Consider the following 19,970-nt stretch of genomic DNA (forward strand, 5'->3'; position numbering starts at 1 on the left):
TATTTGTGGGGGAGCTCCATGGTAGTGTAGCAATTAGCATGGCGCTATTACTGCTTGGGGAGTCGGAATTCAGAGTTCAATTCCAGCGTCCTCTGTAAGAACAAACAAAATCTGCAGATGCTGAGAATCTGAATAACACACACAAAATGCTGGAAGAACTCAGCAGGCCAGGCAGCATCTATGGAAAAGAGTACAGTCGATATCTTGGGCTGTATGTCCTTTGCATGAAGCATGCGGGCTTCCCCTGGGCGTTCCAGTTTCCTCCTAAAGCCCAAAGGCGTGCTGGTTAGTAGGTTATAATTGTATAATTGTAGTTGTAAATTGTCCTGTGATTAGCCTCAGGTTAAATCAGTGGATTGCTGGCTGTCACACTTTGGAAGGTCGGAAGGGCCTGTTCAAAGCTGTAACTCTAAATAAACAAACAAACAAGTAAGCTATCAGCGGTATTGGACTGAGCTGGGAACACATGCTATTTCAGAAGCAAGCCAAAAAGACAGTGAATCTGTTTGCAGAAGGAATGATTTAATTTCTCCGAGTGAGATGCATAAAAGCACATTGTGTATTGAACCAAAGTGAAACTTTTTGGGTCTAGTGATAGGAAAAACCTAATACTCTGATATGGATTTAACAGAAGGTGTGAAGATTTGATAAAAGTGGTTAAAATGTCATCAATTGACAGGACAACTGCAATTCTCAGTGCAAAGTTGTCATCAGCAAAACAAAGATCTTATTTGAAATTTTAAAAAAAGGACCAGCTATGATTGATTGGCAGAACAGACTCGATGGGCCAAATGGCCTAATTCTGCTCCTATGGTGTTATAAAAAGTCTTGATCTGTCTGAACTCCATTGTTTGGAAACAATTATTCAGTCCTCACAAGGCTGAACTGGACACTTTAATGTTGCTGGTGATCTATTCCTGGTATTCCTATGTAATAAATGTTGCCTGTCACTCATCAAACTTCAATTTAAATTTATTATCAAAGAATTTATATGTCACCATATACCACCCTGAGATCCATTTTCCTTCAGGCATTCACAATAGATACAAAGACGCTCAATAGAATCTGTGCCACTGTACTGTAGTGTGACACTATTAGAGCTTGGACCTTCGGAGTTCAGAGTTCAATTCCAGTGTCTTCTGTAAGGGGTCTCTTGGAGTGCATGGGTTTCCTCCAGGTGCTCTGGTTTCCTCCCACAGTCCAAAGATGTACCCATTAGTAAGTTAATTAGTCATTGCAGATTGTCCTGTGATTAGGTTAGGGTTTGGGGTTGACGGGATTGCTGAGGGCAGAGCGGTTCAAAGGGCTGCAAAGGCCGATTTTGCGCTGAATCTCTAGATAAAATAAAAATAAATAGAATCAGCGAAAAATATCAGCCCTGGAGTTGTGTCACTTGGCCTCACCCTGAAGAATTTTGAAAGGAATTTTAATCCTTGTGAAAGGTGTGTAAGGGGAAACTTCTTCACTCAGAGGGCTGTGAGAGTGTGGAATGAGCTGCCAGTACAAGTGGTGCATGTGAGTTCGATTACAACGTTGACGAGAAGTTTGGATAGGTACATGGGTGTTAGGGGTGTGGAGGGCTACGGTCCCGGTGTAGGTCAATGGGAGTAGGCAGTTTAAATGGTTCAGCATGGACTAGATGGGCAGAGGGGCCTGTTTCTGTGCTATGACTGTCCCATTCGCCATTCTTCAGGCAGTTGATGAAGTAGTTAAGGGTGGTTGGCCTAGGATGCCTAAGTTATCAAAAGATATGTATCAGATGCGGCAAGTGGAACTCGTTTGGGAGGGCATAGACCATGGAATAATATAATTCACTCCAGGCCATTTGGCCCCCAAAGTAGTGCCGACCTATACTAACGTACTCCATAATCCTTCCTTCTTTCCACAATCCACCATTGTTTTCTTACATCCATGTGCTTATCTACGCGTTTCTTTAATGTCTGCAGTGGATCAGTCTCTACTACTGCCCCTGGCAGTGTGTTCCATGCATTCACCACTCTCTGTGTAAAAGAAAAACTTTGCTCTGACATCTCCCCTAAACTTTTCTCCACTCACCTTAAATATAACTGCTGTGGCATTGGACATTCCTGCCCCGAGGAAAGAAGAAAGTATTGGCTAACTACTCTATCAGTGTCATCTTATCATTGTGGACAAGTTCATCTGAAGGACCTGTTTCAATATTGCATGATTTCATGATTCTATGGCAGGGGTTCCCAACCTTTTTTTATGCCGTAACAGAGGACCCCAAGTTGGGAATTTTTGTGCCAGAGGAACCCAGCAGGTCAGGCAGCATCTATGGTGGAAAATAAACAGCCAATCTTCTGGCCAAGATTCTTCACCTGGACCTGGACTTACCTGTCACCTCCTCCTCCTCCCCCTACCTTCTTTGTTCTGGCTTCTGCCCTCTTTGTTTCTAATCCTTTCAACGGGACTTGGCTGGAAACATGGACTCTTCATTTCTTTCCATAGATGCTGACTGACCTGCCGAGTTTCTCTAGCATTTTGCAGGTGTTGCTCAATATTTTTAAGTTTGCAGAACCTCTTGTGTCTCTGCTGACCCAGATCCCTTGACATCCAGATAATCTCTCCCTTTAATAGTTTCCAAGTAACTGCAGCCCTCTTGTGAAGAGAGTTTCAAAGATTCACAGGCTTCTGGGTGGAGAAATTTCGTCTCAATATTTTGAACTGCAATCACTCATTCCAGCTAGGAGGGACATCATCCCTGCTTGTTTCTCACAGACAAACTCCATACATTAAAATAAAGGTCTCTCATCCTTCTAAACTCGAGAACTGGCTTGCTTGCTCCTCGTGCAACAAATAAACAACCCCAGCAATAAATGCAGTGAACCGTAGCTTTGACTTAGAAGGAGGAGACCAGATCTGTTCACTTTATCCCTGATGCAGTCTCACCTGAGCCCTGTTTAATTGGAGAAAGATGTCACTACTCTTGTTCTGAAATCCTCTCGCAATAAAGGCCAGATGTGCCACCTGCCTTGTTAATTGCTTGTTGTATCTGCATGTTAACTTCAGTGAATCATGTATGAGGACCCCAGATCCCTCTGAACACCACCTCCTTTCAAACACTCATTATTTCAAAGTGCACTGCCCTTCATTTTTATTATTTCTCTCCAGAGTGGCGTACCTCCACGCTAGACCCCAGTTACCATTTCCCTACCCTTTCCCCAAACCTATCTGTAGCCCCCAAAACCCCTCTGCATCCTCCTCACCACCCGTATCCAAAGTTTTAGGCTCTCACTGTTTATTTAGTTACTGGCTGTTACACCATTGGCTTTTAAGGTAGCAATGAAAGTCCTCCTCTGTCTGAATAGGAGGAATCTTCATTGCTGTCTCTGCAGCAATTGTGTTCTGACCAGTCAGGGTTGTTAGCCCTGAGCTGAACCCCCAAACCTGGAGGACCGGTGGACCACTCTTCAGCTGGCCTCTACCCTTTGACCTGTTTGGCATGAGTGACCCTACCAAGAGCCAAAGCATAAAGCCCGACTCTAGCCAACATCGCTCTCCAGGTCATTGAGGCCACAAGTTTTCAAACCATGACAAGGCTGTGTTCCTCATTGCAGGCGAATTTAATTTCAAGATATTTAAGATTGGGTGGCACTGCAATGGTTAGCATAACAATGTTACAGCCGCCAGCAATGCAGGTTCAATACCGCCACTGCCTGTACGGAGCTTACACATTCTTCCTGTGACTACGTGGGATTCCCTGGAGTGCTCCCTGTTTCCTCCCACATTCCAAGGGTGTTAGGGTTAGTAGGTTATTCGGTCACATGGAGCCAGCAAGATGGTGCCAGTGAACAACGCGGTGAATGGTGACGTCCTGCAGACAGTTCACAAAATTAATTCTTTTACTACTTCCGTTGTCAAATATGATTCCACGACCAAGCTGAGTGTGATTGAACCCTTTTGATGTTTTTGTTTGGGCGGATTGAGTGATCTGCCGCTTTGCTGCGCTCCGGGGCATGAGCCCGTGATCGACTCTACTGCTCCTCTCTGACTGAGGCGTCAAGTGAGGTTGAAGTCGACAGGGATGAGAGCGGAGGATAGGTGGGTGCTCCCTACTGCCTGCTTGAATTTGCCCGGTCGTTAGTTGCTGTTAGGAAGGAAGTGCAGGAGCCTTGGGGTTCCATGTTGATCAACGAGTCTGTGGACTCGTCTTGAGGGACCTTGCTGCACATGTTTCTGGACTCCGGTCACTTCTTTTTAAGCTGTTTTTGAACAGTTTGAACAGTGTGATTGATGGGACTGGGGCTCCTCAATGAAGATTGCTTTGCCCTGTGGCCTGCAGTGGGCTAGCGGCGCAACGCTGAACTGAATTAAACTGAATACTACTGGATTCCTGTTTTAGTAGTTGATATTCTTTGTTTTGTTCACTTGCTTTTTGTCGTTTGCACAATTCCTTTTTTTGTGCATTGGTGTTTGATGTTTTCTTGAACGGCTTTCATGGCGTTTCTTGTTTCATAATTGTTTGTGGGAAGACAAACCTCAGGATATATTTTGTATACATACTTTGATAATACATTTACTTTGAATCTTTAAATCTTAATTGGGTGGTGAAACCTCTCTGGGCCAGGAGGGCCTGTTACTGTGCTGGGTCTGTAAATGAAGTAATATATGTAACTAATCTGGAGTTCAAAAAATATTATTGTTGATAATGACCATGTAACTTCCAAGTTGTCATAAAAATCTATCATGTTTGGTGCAACACACTCAAAATGATGGAGGGGCTCAGCAGGTTAGGCTGTATCTATGGAAATGAAAGGCCGAGACCCTTCTTCAGGACTGAAAAGAAAAGTGACGGGAGGGAAAAGAAGCTAGGTAGGTGGTAGGTGAAGCCAGGTGGGTAGGAAAGGTAAAGGGCTGGAGAAGAAGGAATCTGATAGGAGTGGGAAGTGGACCAGAGGAGAAAGGGAAGGAGGAGGGGACCCAGGGGGAGGTGAAAGTCAGGTGAGAAGAGATAAAAGGGCAGAGTGGAGAACAGAAGGAAGGGAGGGGAGGATTTTTTTAATGTGAAGGAGTATATCGATATTCATGCCATCAGGTTGGAGGCTACCCAGACGGAGTATAAGGTGTTGCTCCTCCACCTTGGTGGCCTCATCTTGGCACAAGAGGAGCTACATGTGTCAGCTTGACTGACATGACAGACTGGGAATGGGAATTAAAATGTTTGGCCACTGGGAAGTTCTACTTGTGGCAGTTGGAGCAGAGGTGCCCTATGAAGTGGTTCCCCAATTTAAGATGGGTCTCACCAGCGAAGAGGAGGCCGCACTGGGAGCACCAGACACAATAGTCCATCCCAGCAGATTTGCAGGTGAAGTGTTGCCTCACCTGGACCAATTATTTGGGGCCCTGAATGGAGGTGAGAGAGGAGGGGTCTGGGCCGGTGTAGCACTTAGGACGTTAGCAGGAATAAGTGCCGGGAGGGAGATTAGTGGGGATGGCTGAATGGACAAGGGAATCACAGAGGGTGAAGATATGTTCGGTGGTAGGATCCCTTTGTAGATGGCAGAAGTTGTGGAGGATGAAGCTCATGGAGTGGCAGATAAGGGCGAGAGGAAGTCTATTGCTGTTAAGACAACGAGAAGATGTGGTGAGCGCGGATGTTTGGGAAATGGAGGAGATTCAGGTGAGGGCAGCATCAATGGTGGAGGAAGGGAAACACTGTTCTTTGAAGAAGGAGTACATCACTGATGTTCTGGAAAGGAAACCCTCATCCTGGAAATGGACTTGGTGGAGGCGAAGGAACTGAGGAAAAGGAATAGTATTTTTACAGGTGAGAGGGTAGAAAGAGATGTAGTCAAGATATGGTGTCAGTGTCACCTCCATACCAGGCGGTGATACAGAATGTGACCTAACATTAACTCTACTTTCTTCTCTACAGAGGCTGCCTGACCTGCTGAGTGTTTCCAGATTTTCCAATTTTAGCTTCAGTTTCCATTATCTGCATTTTTCAATTTTCATTTACCCAACACCAATAATTGGTGCAAGCTAATTGGAATAAAGTGCCATTGACCCGTGTGTTAGTTAATTACACACGAGATTAACTGATGCACAGACATCAAGACTGGATCACTGGTTAACTGACGACCTTGTGAAGTTACTTCCACAGTGTTGTTAAGGGAGTGAGCTCCAGGAATCAATTTCAAGTCTATTGTCATTCAACATATATATGTGTATTGCTAAAAGATACAATGTTCTTCTGGACCAATGTGCACAACACAATACATATAACCCACACGCAACACATAAATTAAATTAACAAATAGTAGAATACATATATTGCAGAGGATTGGCGTTTACCATAAGTGGCATTAATGACACAAGTTAAAAGTAAACAGTATAATGCAATTGTAACACACACAAAATGCTGGAGGAACTTAGCAGCAGGTCAGGCAACATCTAGGGAGATGAATTGACAGTCGACGTTTCAGGCCAAGACCCTTCTTCAGGACCTGCTGAGTTCTTCCAGCATTTTGTGTGTGTGTTGATTTGGATTTCCAGCTTCTGTAGACTTTCTGAAGTTTAGTATAACATTACAGGAACTTCATACATAATAAGACTTGGGTGGCATCAGGGGGTTCGATACTCTCCCAGCCTGGGTGAAGAACTGTTTCCCATCCTAGCAGTCCTTGTCCAAATGCTATGATATCTGCTACTGATGGTAGGGAGTCAAAATGACTATGGGATGAATTGGAGAGATCCTTGACAATCTAAGGGCCCTGCCTCTTGGTAAGGGCTTCAAAGAGATTGTGGGACGGATTGGAGGGATCCTTGTCAATGCTCTGAGTACTGCCTGATGATAGGGAGTCAAAAATATTGTGGAGTGGACTGGAGGGATCTGTGTCAATGTTAAGGGCATTGCATATACAGCCCTCCTGCGAATGAGGGCTTGTTTGCTGGTGGCTTGAAGATGTGTGCTCTGAATGTGAAGGGAGATGCACTGTAAATCTTCCACAGTCATTGTCTTCACCACGGAATTTTATTGATATTTGGCACAAGCATTCCTATAACAAGGTAAAGGAAAGAAAAGATCATCACAATATTCCATTAGAAATATTAAGGTCAAAGTTGCATAAGAAGTAATGAGAGCTGGTTTAATATTTATGGAATTTGATTCTTTTCCAACACCAGTAATCTAATGGATGCCCCACTCTAATTAAATAATTCACGCTGATTCAGTTCTTCAGGTGAGGAAAAAAAGGGTCACTCCTGCCCAGAAATATTTGATGACATCACATAATGTAAATAGCAAGGGTGCCCTGACTCTGGGCTATTAATTAGCTTTGTAGAGGGAGGCACAGAACTGTGGAACAGTTAGGACATGAAGGAGGCCATTCAGCCCATTGCGATAAGTCTTTCACCTAAGGTCAGGGTCAGCAGGTATTGCTGGTCCTATTTGCCCACTGTTTTCCTGCATTAAAACATTTCCTATCCCTGTACTTATCCAAATTTCTCTTAGATGTTTTTATAGTACCTGCCCCCAGTACTGTATATGCACACCATTGTCAGTGTGAAAAAGTTGCACCTCAGATCTTTTTTAAATCTCTTGCCTCTCACCTTTAAGCTATGCCCTCTAGTTTTTGGTTCCCATTCCTTGGGAAAATGATGCTGTACTTACTCCTTATCAAGACCTCTCATGTTTTATACACCTCTATAAGATGACTCCTCTGAGCACAAACTTGTCACGGTTTGGAGGCTTGTGTGCCTCAATGACTCGGAGAGCCGTGTTGGCTGGAGTCAGGGCTTTATGCTTTGGCTCTTGGTAGGGTCACCCACGCCAAACAGGTCAAAGGGTAGAGGCCAGTCTAAGAATGGTCCAACAGTCCTCCAGGGTTTGGGGTTCAGCTCAGGGCTAAAAACCCTGACCAGTAAAACAAAATTGTTCTGAAACAGCAATGAAGAATCCTTCTACATCTGAGTGTGACGGTATTCCTGAGACTCCGCTGGGGACTTGTGTGACTGACAGTAGTGAGAACCAAGAGGAAGCTACTGACATGATGAAGGAAGCCCTGAACACTGCCGGAGATGGGGGACCTTCATTGCTGCCTTAAATGCCAGAATCAGAATCAGGTTTATTATAACCATATAACCTTATAACAATCACAGCACGGAAACAGGCCATCTCGGCCCTCCTAGTCCGTGCCGAACTCTTAATCTCACCTAGTCCCACCTACCTGCACTCAGCCCATAACCCTCCACTCCTTTCCTGTCCATATACCTATCCAATTTTACCTTAAATGACACAACTGAACTGGCCTCTACTACTTCTACAGGAAGCTCATTCCACACAACTATCACTCTCTGAGTAAAGAAATACCCCCTTGTGTTTCCCTTAAACATCTGCCCCCTAACTCTCAAATCATGTCCTCTCATTTGAATTTCCCCTACTCTCAATGGAAACAGCCTATTCACGTCAACTCTATCTATCCCTCTCAAAATTTTAAATACCTCGATCAAATCCCCCCTCAACCTAACTTGTTCAACCTTTCTCTGTAACTTAAGTGCTGAAACCCAGGTAACATCCTAGTAAATCGTCTCTGCACTCTCTCTAATTTATTGATATCTTTCCTATAATTCGGTGAACAGAACTGCACACAATATTCTAAATTTGGCCTTACCAATGCCTTTTACAATTTTAACATTACATCCCAACTTCTGTACTCAATGCTTTGATTTATAAAGGCCAGCGTTCCAAAAGCCTTCTTCACCACCCTATCTACATGAGACTCCACCTTCAGGGAACTATGCACTGTTATTCCTAGATCTCTCTGTTCCTCTGCATTCCTCAATGCCCTACCATTTACCCTGTATATTCTATTTGGATTATTCCTGCCAAAATGTAGAACCTCACACTTCTCAGCATTAAACTCCATCTGCCAACGTTCAGCCCATTCTTCTAACCAGCATAAATCTCCCTGCAAGCTTTGAAAACCCACCTCATTATCCACAACACCTCCTACCTTTGTATCATCCGCATACTTACTAATCCAATTTACCACCCCATCATCCAGATCATTTATGTATATTACAAACGACATTGGGCCCAAAACAGATCCCTGAGGCACCCCGCTAGTCACTGGCCTCCATCCCGATAAACAATTATCCACCACTACTCTCTGGCATCTCCCATCTAGCCACTGTTGAATCCATTTTATTACTCCAGCATTAATACCTAACGACTGAACCTTCTTAACTAACCTTCCATGTGGAACTTTGTCAAAGGCTTTGCTGAAGTCCATATAGACTACATTCACTGCCTTACCCTCGTCAACATTCCTCGTAACTTCTTCAAAAAATTCAATAAGGTTTGTCAAACATGACCTTCCACGCACAAATCCATGCTGGCTACTCCTAATTAGATCCTGTCTATCCAGATAATTATTAATACTATCTCTAAGAATACTTTTCATTAATTTACCCACCACTGATGTCAAACTGACAGGTCTATAATTGCTAGGCTTACTTCTAGAACCCTTTTTAAACAATGGAACCACATGAGCAATACGCCAATCCTCCGGCACAATCCCCGTTTCTAATGACATCTTAAAGATCTCCGTCAGAGCTCCTGCTATCTCTACACAAACTTCCCTCAAGGTCCTGGGGAATATCCTGTCAGGATCCGGAGATTTATCCACTTTTAAATTTTTTTAAAGCGCCAGTACTTCCACCTCTTTAATTGTCATAGGTTCCATAACTTCCTTACTTGTTTCCCACACCTTACACAATTCAATATCCTTCTCCTTAGTGAATACCGAAGAGAAGAAATCGTTCAAAATCTCTCCCATCTCCCTCGGCTCCACACATTGCTGACCACTCTGATTCTCTAAGGGGCCAATTTTATCCCTCACTATCCTCTTGCTTTTAATATAACTGTATCACTGGCATGTGTAGTGAAATTTGTTAACTTAGCAGCAGCAGTTCAATGAAATACATAATATACAAACAGAAGAAAAAGTAATAAATAAGTAAATCAATATACAGTATACATACATCGATTAGATTAAAATCGTGCAAAAACAGAAATAATAGTATATCAAAAAACTTAGTTAGTGTTCACAGTTTCAATGTTCATTTAGGAAACGGATGTCAGAGGAGAGGAAGCTGTTCTTGAATCGCTGGGTGTGTGCCTTCAGGCTCCTGTACCACCTTCCTGATAGTTGTAGTGAGAAAAGGGCATGCCCTAGGTATTGTAGATTCTTAATAATGGACACTGCCTTTCTGAGATACCACTCCTTGAAAACATCCGGGGTACTTTGTAGGCTAGTACCCAAGATGGAGCTGACTAAATTTACAACCCTCTGCAGCTACTTTTGGTCCGCAGTAGCACCAACCACCATACCAGACAGTGATGTTAGCCTGTCAGAATGCTCTCCACAGTACATCAATAGAAATTTTTGAGTGTATTTCTTGACATAACAAATCTTTTCAAACTCCGAATGAAGTATAGTCGCTGCCTTGCCTTCTTTATAACCACATCGATATGTTGGGACCAGGAACTTGAAACTGCTCTCCACTTCTGATCCATCTATGAGGATTGGTATGTGTTCCTTCATCTTACCCTTCCTGAAGTCCACAGTCAGCTCTTTTGTCTTACTGACATTTTGTGAAGGTTGTTGCTGCAACACCACTTCACTAGTTGGCATATCTCGCTCCTGTACACCCTCTTGTCTCCATCTGAGATTCTATCATTGGATTCTCAATATTCCTGGATTTCAGTGCTTTAAAAGGGATAGAGAGGGGGGAAAAGAGGAGGAGGGGTGGCATTACTGGTCAGGGATACTATTACAGCTGCAGAAAGGGTGGGTAATATAGCAGGATCCTTTTTTGAGTCAGTATGGGTGGAAGTCAGGAACAGAAAGGGAGCAGTTACTCTACTGGGGGTATTCTATAGGCCCCCGGTAGCAGCAGAGATACTGAGGAGCAGATTGGGAGGCAGATTTTGGAAAGGTGCAAAAATAACAGTGTTGTTATCATGGGTGACCTTAACTTCCCTAATATTGATTGGCACTTGATTAGTTCCAAGTGTTTAGATGGGGCAGAGTTTGTTAAGTGTGTCCAGGATGGATTCTTGTCACAGTATGTTGCCAGGCCGACTGGGGAAATGCCATACTAGATCTAGAATTAGGTAACGAACCGGGTCAGGTCATAGATCTGTCAGTGGGTGAGCATGTAGGGGACAGTGATCACCGCTCCCTGACCTTTAGCATTATCATGGAAAAGGGTAGAATCAGAGAGGACAGGAAAATTTTTAATTGGGGAAGGGCAAATTATGAGGCTATAAGGCTAGAACTTGCGGGTATGAATTGGGATGATGTTTTTGCAGGGAAATGTACAATGAACATGTGGTTGATATTTAAGGATCTCTTGCAGGATGTTAAGGACAAATTTGTCCCGGTGAGTAAGATAAAGAATGGTAGGGTGAAGGAACCAAGGGTGACAAGTGAGGTGGAGAATCTAGTCAGGTGGAAGAAGGCAGCGTACATGAGGTTTAGGAAGCAAGGATCAGATGGATCTATTGAGGAATATAGGGTAGCATGAAAGGAGCTTAAGAAGGGGCTGAGAAGAGCAAGAAGGGGTCATGAGAAGGTCTTGGTGAGTAGGGTAAAGGAAAACCCCAAGGCATTCTTCAATTATGTGAAGAATAAAAGGATGACAGGAGTGAAGGTAGGACCGATTAGAGATAAAAGTGGGAAGATGTGCCTGGAGGCTGTGGAAGTGAGCGATGTCCTCAATGAATACTTCTCTTTGGTATTCACCACTGAGAGGGAACTCGATGACGGTGAAGACAATATGAGTGAGGTTGGTGTTCTGGAGCATGTTGATATTAAGGGAGAGGAGGTGTTGGAGTTGTTAAAATACATTAGGATGATAAATCCCCGGGGCCTGACAGAATATTCCCCAGGCTGCTCCACGAGGTGAGTGAAGAGATTGATGAACCTCTGGCTAGGATCTTTTGTCCTTGTTGTCCATGGGAATGGTACCGGAAGATTGGAGGGAGGTGAACGTTGTCCCCTTGTTCAAAAAAGGTAGTAGGGATAGTCCAGGTAATTATAGACCAGTGAGCCTTACGTCTGTGGTGGGAAAGCTGTTGGAAAAGATTCTTAGAAATAGGATCTGTGGGCATTTAGAGAATCATGGTCTGATCAGGGACAGTCAGCATGACTTTGTGAAGGACAGATCCTGCCTAGCAAGCCTGATAGAGTTCTTTGAGGAGGTGACCAGGTATATAGATGAGGGTAGTGCAGTGGGTGTGATCTACATGGATTTTAGTAAGGCATTTGACAAGGTTCCACATGGTAGGCTTATTCAGAAAGTCAGAAGGCATGGGATCCAGGGAAGTTTGGCCAGGTGGATTCAGAATTGGCTTGCCTGCAGAAGGTAGAGGGTCGTGGTGGAGGGAGTACATTCAGATTGGAGGGTTGTGACTAGTGGTGTCCCACAAGGATCTGTTCTGGGACCTCTACTTCTTGTGATTTTTATTAATGACCTGGATGTGACGGTAGAAGGGTGGGTTGGCAAGTTTGCAGATGACACAAAGGTTGGTGGTGTTGTAGATAGTGTAGAGGATTGTCGAAGATTGCAGATAGACATTGATAGGATGCAGAAGTGGGATGAAAAGTGGCAGCTAGAGTTCAACCTGGAGAAGTGTGAGGTGGTACACTTTGGAAGGACAATCTCTAAGGCAGAGTACAAAGTAAATGGCAGAATAGTGTGGAGGAGCAGAGGGATCTGGGGGTACATGTCCACAGATCCATGAAAGTTGCCTCACAGGTAGATAGAATAGTTAAGAAAGCTTATGGGGTGTTAGCTTTCATAAATCAAGGGATAGAGTTTAAGAGACGCAATGTAATGATGCAGCTCTATAAAACTCTGGTTAGGCCATACGTGGAGTACTGTGTCCAGTTCTGGTCGCTTCACTATAGGAAGGATGTAGAAGCATTGGAAAGGGTACAGAGGAGATTTACCAGGATGCTGCCTGGTTTAGAGAGTATGGATTATGATCAGAGATTAAGGGAGCTAGGGCTTTACTCTTTGGAGAGAAGATGGATGAGAGGAGACATGATAGAGGTGTACAAGATATTAAGCGGAATAGACAGAGTGGACAGCCAGTGCCTCTTCCCCAGGGCACCACTACTTAGTATAAGAGGATTTGGCTTTAAGGTAAGGGGAGGGAATATTAGAGGAAGGTTTTTCACTCAAAGTGGTTGGTGCATGGAATGCGCTGCCTGAGTTAGTGGTGGAGGCAGATACACTAGTGAAGTTTAGGAGACTACTAGACAGGTATATGGAGGAATTTAAAGTGGGGGGTTATACGGGAGGCAGGGCTTGAGGGTCGGCACAATATTGTGGGCCGAAGAGCCTGTAATGTGCTGTACTATTCTATGTTCTATGTTCTACCAACAATGGTTGTATCATCAGCAAATTTACAGATGAATTTTGAGTTAATCACAGTTGTGGGTATAGCGACAGTAGAGCAGTGGGCTATGCACACACCCTGAAATGCAGCAGTGTTGATCATCAATGAAGAGGAGCTATTATCACCAATCCACACAGATTGTGGTCTTCCAGTTAGGTAGTCAAGGATCCAATTGCAGAGGGAGGTACAGAGGCCCAGGTTCTATAACTTCTCAATCAGGATTGTGGGAATGATGGTGTTAAATGCTGAGCTATAGTCAATGAACAGCATCCTGACATAGGTATTTATATTGTCCAGCTGGTCTAAGGCCTTGTGAAGAGCCATTGAAATTGCATCTGCCATTGACCTATTGTGACGATAGGCAAATTGTAGAAGGTCCAGGTCCTTACTGAGGCAAGAGTTCAGTCTAGTCGTGACCAGCCTTTCAAAGCATTTTGTCACTGTAGATGTGCGTGCTACAGGGCGATAGTCATTAAGGCAGCTCACATTATTCTTCTTAGGCACTGGTATAATTGCTGCCTTTTTGAAGCAAATGGGAACTTCTGCCCATCGCAGTGAGGGGCAGTAGAAAGAGATAAGGTGACCCCTAAGGGTCCTACAGTCCAAGGTATAAAGTGTTAGATTATTGATTTGGGTGAAGGGAATGAATGATTTAGGTGCTGGATGGGGAGCTGCAAAAACAAGTTGCTCTGTTCTGGATAATGATGAGCTGCCTGAACGTTTTTGGACTCATCCAGCCAAGTAGAGAGCAGGAATTAAGAATCGTAGGAGACTCTGCAGATGCTGTAAATCCAGAGTAACATACGCACAACACACACACTCAAAATGCTGAGGGTACTCAACAGGTCAGGCAGCATCTATGGAGAGGAATAAAGAGTTGACATTTTGGGCCATCAGGACTGGAAAGGAAGGGGGAAGAAGCCAGAATAAGAAGGGTTGGGAGGAGGGGGAGGAGAAGGAGTACAAGCTAGCAGGTGACAGGTATCTTCCCCCTTCCTTCTCAGTCCTGATGAAGAGTCGTCATCTGAAACATCATCTGTTGATTCATTCCATAGATGTTGCCTGACCTGCTGAGTTCCTCCAGCTTTTTATGTGTGTTGCTCTGGATTTCCAGCATCTGCCGATCCTCTCATGTTTGGGCAGTGACAGGTGAAGCCAGGTTCTGGGGAAGGTGAGCAGGTGGGGAGCTAGGAGTGAGTGAGAAGCTGGGAGATGATAGGTGGAAACGGTACATGTAGTCAAGGCAGTGAGTCTGGGTGAGCACATGGTCGAAGATTTGGAGCGTAGCAGAGATAAAGGAGCAAGAGCAGTGAGGGAAGGCCTCACTGAATTCCCATTGAAGAGGTTTAAACTTCTTCAGGGTAGGCATACCTCAAAGAGACTTCGTAGTGGACTAGGCGGAATTCATAAACACAAGAGATGAAGACCATTCCATCACACTCCTGACTTGTACCCTGGAGATCCTGGGTAAAACTCTGGGGCATCAGGAGGACACGCAACCTCCTTTAGAATGTAGAAGATTGAAAGGAGACCTGATAGAGGTATACATAATTTTGAGGGATATAGATGGGGTAAATGCAAGCAGGCTTTTTTATTGAGGTTGTGTGGGACTACCGTCAGATGTCATGACTTAAGGGTGAAAGATGAGAAGTTTATGTGTACTACTGTGCTTTACACCCTAGTCCAGAGAAACATTGTCCCATTTGGTGGTACACATGTATATGGTTAAATTACAATAAACTTGACCTGACATGGCTTTTTGTATACAGCGGGTGGTCTGTATATGGAATGAGCTGCCAGAGGAGGTGATTGAGGGAGATACAATAATATTGAAAGGATCTTTGCAAAGCTACATGGATAGGAATGGTTTCTGTATGGTATGGACCAAGCAGAGACCAATGGGACTCACTTGGTATATTAGATGTATTAGATTTTTGAGCAAGGGGGGTCTTCGGGGTTTGTGAGTTTTTGTTTCTTTTTCTTTTCTTGCGGGGTAGGGTTTCTTTCAACTACTGTGGTTTTTTTCTGTATTTCATGACTATCTGGAGAAGATGAATCTCAGAGTTGTATTCTGCGTGCATACTTTGATAATAAAATGAACTTTTGAACCTTTGGACGCATATCATGATCAGCATGGATTTGTTGCCTTCTCTTCTGTATGATTCTATGAATTTCAACAATGGGTGGAGAGACTCTTCCTTGTTGGAGATGCCCATTGCCTGGTGTTTTTATGACACTTTTCTACACCCGATTGCCATGGAGACATAAGGCCATACAACACCGAAACAAATTCTCCTGCTGACCAAGTCCCCATGAACCATTGAAACCCATTTACACTGATCCAACTTTATTCTCCCCCGCCCCCAACATTCCCATTAACACCCCTCCCCAGATTCTGACACTCATCTAGACACTATGGACAATTTACAACCTTTTTTTCTCTAGTCCTGATGAAGGGTCTCGGCCTGAAGCTTCGACTGTTTACTCTTTTCCATAGGTGCTGCCTGGCCTGCTGAGTTCCTCCAGCATTTTTGTGTGTTGTTTGGATTTCCAACATCTGCAGATTTTCTCTTGTTTGTAATTGGACAATTTACAACTGCCGCTTAAACCCCCCCCCCCCTCCACCACCAACTGCATGTAGACTAGAGAACTGTACAGCACAGGTACAGGCCCTTTGGCCCACAATGTTGGGCCAAGCCAATTAAACAAGTAATCAAATAGCCAATCTCTTCTGCCTACACAACTCCCATATCCTTTGATTTCCCTCCAATCCATATGTCTATCTAAATATCTCTTAAAAATCTCTAATGTATCTGGCCCAACTGCCACGCCAGGCAGTGCCACACTCAAAAAAGTAACAAAAAACCTTACCCCTCACATCACCTTTAACCTTACTCCCCTCACCTTAAATGCATGCCCTCTGGCATTTGGGAAGTGGAAGAAAACAAGCACACCTGGAGGAAGCCCACAGGAAATCATGCAAACTCCACACAGACAGCACCAGAGGTTCAGGTTTAATATCTCCGGCATATCCTGTGAAATTTGTTAACTTTGCAGCAGCAGTACAATGCGATACATGATCATAGGGAGAAAACAAAACTGAATTACAGTAAGTGTGTGTGTGTGTGTGTGTGTGTGTGTGTGTGTGTGTGTGTGTGTGTATATATATATATATAAAATAGTTCAATTAAACAAGTAGTGCAGAAAATTAGGAAATAATCAAAAGGTAGTGAGGTAGTGTTCATGGGTTCAATGTCCATTCAGAAATTGGATGGCAGAGAGGAAGAAGCTGTTCTTGGTTCTTGGTTCGTTGTGTGTGTGCCTTCAGGCTTCTGAACCTCCTTCCTGCTGCTAGCAATGAGAAGAGGGTATGCCCTGGGTGATGGAAGTCTTTAATGATGGATGCTGCCTTTCTGAGGCATTGCTCCTTGAAGATGACCTGGATACTATGAAGGCTGTAGCTCCACCTTGTTATCTAAAGGTGATCTGTGTCTCGTCGCACGAGGAGCGTGGATGACTCAGTTCATTGGCTGTGAATGAAACTGAGCAATGTGCAGTCATCAACAAAAGTCCCCACTCCTGACCCTGCTGATGGATGTTGGTGATAAGGCAGCTGATGACGGCTGGGTCTAGGACTCTGCCAGAGAAGATCTTCTGCAGAGATGTCCCAGGGCTGGGTTGATTGATCTCAAATGGAGTGTCAATCAGGATATTTTTACTTAAATGTCTTTGAACAGGACTCAAACCCATGACCTTCTGACCCACAGGTGAAAGAGTAGCCTACTGATCCGTGAGCATAATAGAGAATTTCTTGCACTTCATATGTGAAGAGCATGGAGAAAGTGTAGACTGGAATAGTTCTGGGGGTGAGGAATTTCATCTAAAGAGGATAAGACTGGAAAGCTGTAGGTGTTTCCCTTGGACCAAGGGAAGATTTGATGAAGTTGTAGGAGATCATGATGAGTTTAGACAGGGTATGCAGAGAGATTGGTGGCAGACTGGAGAGTCTCTGCCAAAGCAAGTGTAAGGCGCTCCTTCCCTCTGCTCGCCTGCAGGTCAGCCTTGGCTAAGTTGTAGCACCTGCTTAGCACCCCCAGTTCAGGATCGTGTGAAGCCATGGGAGCAGGTGGTGGACAGTTGTATGAGCAGTGGGTGCATATCACAAGTCCTGGTTATGCGACCACTGACACCAGGCAGACAATTCCTGAAGAGTATTGATAATGGCTAGGGTCACCTGTCTTGTAAAGACACTGCCCAGAAGAAGGCAATGACAAAGCAATCCTATAGAAAAATTTGCCAAGAGCAATTATGGTCATGGATAGACCATGACTGCCCTCATCATTCGACATGGCACATAATGATGATGTCATACAACATGGCTTATAATGAAAATGATGAAATAGGGAGAAAGTGGGACACTTGTGGGCTTCACTCAGCACATCTCAGCACATTTGTTGATTGTTACCGCAAATGGTGTATGTGATAAATAAGGAATTCTAAATGAATCTCTGTTAACAGTTCTTCAAGTGGTAACAAAAATGGTGTAAAAATGTGTTTAATAATCGTGAAGATGTTTGATGTTCCTGGAGTGTTCATTATCCCTAATGCGAGCAGATGAATGGAACATTGTGCAAATTAATTTAGTGTTTAAAATTTTTTGGGTAAGTTTCAGGGAAAAATTAGCTGAGCTTTTTTCTAATCAAGCAATCAATGTTCTTTTTCCTTTTCATCCTTCTTGCCTGATGAGGAACGAGCTGCCTGGGCAGCGTTATTGTGCTGAGTACACTCCGGGTGAGCTGGTGTGAGATGCAGGAGTGGATACTGGTGATCTATTTGACTGTGTTGGCTGCCAAGGTCAGCCTGGTGGGGAGGGAGTTGTCATTAGCAGGAACAGGTGATTTTTACTGTGCTCACGTTTACTGAAAATTGATTAAATGCATTATATAAAAGTTTACAAGCTGACTATAAAGTATTAGTGGTAAGGAACAATGTCCAATCTAATAATTGGAGCTTTCGATCTACATTCTGCTCCTGTCCTGGCTGAATTATCTATGATTTACAGGCGAGGACTTGCAATCTCCGAGGATCGCATTCTGATTGGCAACAGAGCTTGCGGCACTTCGTTCTGTTCTATTCTCTTCCTTTCGTGTCTCCCAGTTTTGGTGCCTTTCTCATGCTGTGTCTGTGGGTAAATTGTGTGTGTCAGTCCACCCTACACTTCCCTCTCTTCTCTTTCTCTGCCTCAGTCTGGGCCCCTTCTCTGAACATACCAATCCCTCTGCCTGATGTGCACACTCACAGATTTTCTCTCGCACTAGCGTACACAAACATTCTCATATACAGTGGCACAATGACATACTATATACACACACACACACACACACACATATACACAAGCATGCACACTCAAGTACTCACATACTCTCAAACCCATACAGTCATACCATTTGCACACTTATGTTTAGACATACTCACACTGACACACTCACACGTAGACATACTCACACTGACACACTCATACTTAGACACTCACATTTAACAGACTCACACTAACGCACTCATACACAGATGCACTCACACATACACACTCACACTGACATGCTCATACTTACACACACTCACACTGATGTACTCATGCTGACACTCAAACTTAGACACTCTCACACTGACACTCTCACACATAGGTACACTCACATTTAGACACACACTCACAGTTAGTCACATTCACACCAAGACACACTTGTACTGACACACTCACCACTCACACACTGAGACTCTCACATTCAGACACACTCACACATAGACTTGTTCACATTTAGACATCCACTGATATAGTCACATATTGGTACTCACACACACACACACACACACACACACACACACACACACACACACACACACACACACACACACACACACACACACACACACACACACACACACACACACAGAGTTAAATTGGCATAGCCTCAGTTCTGCTGCCTGGTTACATTTCAGCCCTGAGTTTCTTCACCATGAGTGGCAGTTTCCTGGAGACGTACTGTACATAGAGGGGTATGGTCTGCCTGCAGATAGCTGGGATTAGGCAGATCAGGTCAGCATAGCCTAGATTCTGTGTTGGACTACTCTATGTCTCTCTGACACACATCTCCACTCTCGGTCCTGATGCAGGGTCTCAGCACAAATCATTGACCAGCCCTTTTGCCTCCACGGATGCTGTTGGACCAATGGACCCCTTCCAGCAGTTTGCTCTGCCAGCTACATTCTCAGCAGAACAGCAGAGGGAACACTTGAGACATACCAGATTAGTTATACAGGTGCATTGGGGTGCCCTGAGAGGGATGAGTAGTGTATTATAGAGATGTAGCAGCAATCTGCTGCAGGAACTCAGCAGGGCAGGCAGCATCTATGGAGTTTTACATTTCTGATGTAGAATTTTAACCCAGAGCAACCCCAACTCCCCGCAGATGCTGCTCGACCCACTGAGTTCCTCCTTCAGATTGTTGGTTGTTCTAGATTTCAACATCCATGGTCTCTT

This window comes from Hypanus sabinus, chromosome 29 (assembly GCF_030144855.1).
Source record: "Hypanus sabinus isolate sHypSab1 chromosome 29, sHypSab1.hap1, whole genome shotgun sequence".
Lineage (NCBI taxonomy): Eukaryota > Metazoa > Chordata > Chondrichthyes > Myliobatiformes > Dasyatidae > Hypanus > Hypanus sabinus.